This window comes from Halyomorpha halys, unplaced genomic scaffold, assembly GCF_000696795.3.
Source record: "Halyomorpha halys isolate HHAL.00 unplaced genomic scaffold, Hhal_1.1 Scaffold213.1, whole genome shotgun sequence".
Lineage (NCBI taxonomy): Eukaryota > Metazoa > Arthropoda > Insecta > Hemiptera > Pentatomidae > Halyomorpha > Halyomorpha halys.
This window is the reverse complement of record NW_027116617.1, coordinates 1,073,208-1,075,647: the sequence shown is the minus strand read 5'-3', so window position 1 is coordinate 1,075,647 and position 2,440 is coordinate 1,073,208. Positions and strand designations below refer to the sequence as shown.

Below are 2,440 nucleotides of genomic sequence, written 5' to 3'. Positions count from 1 at the left end.
TAATATTATGTTATGTTAATCATATAATAAAATAATATTTCTTTTATTAATTTTTAATTATATCATCCTAATTTCATATTTTTTCTTCTTTTTAAATCTCATATTCAAGGCACAAATGCAAACCAGTTGGCAGCATTATGTATTCCTCAATAGTGGTAAGTTATTATATTTATTTCTAATATAAAGTTGATCATTTAATAATTACTTATATTTCCAATTATTATCATACTTTAATATTATTTTATTTTAAATATAACTGTTACTTGTCAATTGTCAAATTTCCCCACTCCCCTGCCCAGTTAATACCTAATCAAGCCATTCCTTGGTTTTCCTGTATTCTGAAAGGTGAGTGTCCTATTTTTTTCTTAACCTTTCTCTTATTCTTATTTCCTTTATTTTCTGCCTTTTAGTGTGTAATATATTTGTTTTAAATTTCTCTTTTCTCTACTTTTTTATTTGAAGCTAATTCCCTTTTCATTACATGTCTAATAATGCTGTAATCCTTATAATAAAAGTCTAGCGGTTGAGCGTGATTCAGACCAAATCACCTCCTTGCACAACCGTTGGTATAATAACAGCACTTCCTTGCAAAGTACTGAACCCCTGACCCTTCATGGGTTGTAGTGATAGATTTTTTTTTTTTAAGTTTGCTTTTATTTAATATTATCTTATTCTCTTACTCTGTCACATATTACTACTTGTTTGTATTTTTTTCAGCCCTGATGAAGCCCTACAAAGTGGGATGAAACACTGGAATCATGATAAATAATTTTTTACTGTTAGAGTTATTTTTGACCACATCTGGACCATCTTCCTTTTATAAAATATAAAAACCCTGAAGAAATATAACTTTCTTTAGAAAACGGAGGATAGACAAAAACAACTTGTCAAAGTTATCATTATAAAATATTGACTAAATAAGTTTTCCAAATATTTTACAAATTGATTACAGAAATAAGAATGGTATCACAAAAAATACCCAATCAGTGGACAATAATAAAAAATTAAATTTGAGAACGTGAACAACAAATAAAATTTAATTTAAAATACATTACATATCTAATTCATATTTAACATGAATTTGATAAGTATATTTAAAACAAAAGGCATAATATTTCAGAAATAAGAATTAGTGAAATAATAAGTACAAAACATTTTTTTTTACTTATTCACTAATTTATTAAGATATTAATTCATTCATTCAATAATAAATATCTTTTAATAAATGAACAAAAATTGAATACTAAAAAGGAAAGAATAAACTAACAGTGGAATTGACATAGTTAAATACATCATCAACAGTTTATGTGCTTTAATAAATAAGAAAATCAAAATTAACCAATAAATGGAAAACTATAAAGTAATCAATAGTTTGTTATTTTATAATAAACAAGAATACTAAAATAAATCAATAGATAGAAATAAGTAACGAATTGGCACAAAAGTATATAAGCCAAATTATAAAATAGTGAATTAAAATCAAATATTTGTATCTACAATAAAATCACCTGGTGTATACTTGGAAATAATCCAATATTTTCTTGACAGATGTTTATTGTCATTAATTATCATTATTACTAAAACACAGTGACACCACTAAAAATTTAATACATAACTAGTGACGACATAAAAATTAATAGTATTATAGAAAAACTAAAATTCAAAACCGGTATAGGATAAAACTAGTTTAAAATAACAGACCTACCTAACCTTCTGTTAACAAATACCAACCTCTTATCAAACCTCAGAAACCAATGTAAACAAGCTATAGACAAATTACTATTTAGTTTAATAAATTAAATTTTTAGCTAATATTTGTTACAAATAAGAATAATCAAGTATGATTGTGGTTACAGAAACTCATTAAAAAAAAAAATTGTTTTCCAAATCACAAATTTTAATAAGTATAATTTTTATTAGATTACAAAAGTCAAACTTTATCTATTATCATAGATATTAACTCAATTTTAAACAACTCTGCCTCGTCTGAATAGTATGTGCTTGGCTGAGAAATTGGAGGGGGGGGGAGTCTGACTCCTGTAATCGACCTCCTGTAAATGTTAAAATTTTTTTTTTTTAGCTTTTGTAACATTTCAAATATTAAGTAATACAGTGATTTTAACTATTATGTTGATAAACTGTTCAGGAAATAAATTCTCTAATTTTGAGAGCCCTCATATTTACAGAGCCCTCACTGGGTTAAATAAAGTCCTGGGATCCATGGGATTCAAAGACTAAGGATAGTCTTACTTGACACACGATGTCGCTTACGAAGGAGCAGTAAAGGGGCCTCTACATGTTGGCCGAGCCATGGCGAACTCAGACATACACGAGCATGTGGATGGGTGGCTTGGCTCGGTTGGCCTAGGCTCGTTGCCGAGCCGTTGAGAGTCGGTTTTTGGCCACAGATCAAAGGGGTTTGTGAGGGCGCTCGTGTAGC

The 2,440-nt window shown here is 28.1% G+C and overlaps 1 protein-coding gene across 1 annotated transcript in view; it reads right to left on the bottom strand.

Annotated features, from left to right (window-relative positions):
- The window catches only part of ERR (estrogen-related receptor), a gene marked incomplete in the record, with an annotated part of 28,901 nt that extends 27,204 nt beyond the window's left edge, over window positions 1-1,697 (bottom strand). The window contains 1 exon segment of the mRNA XM_024361053.2: window positions 1,509-1,697.
- Window positions 1,698-2,440: the final 743 nt, after the last annotated feature.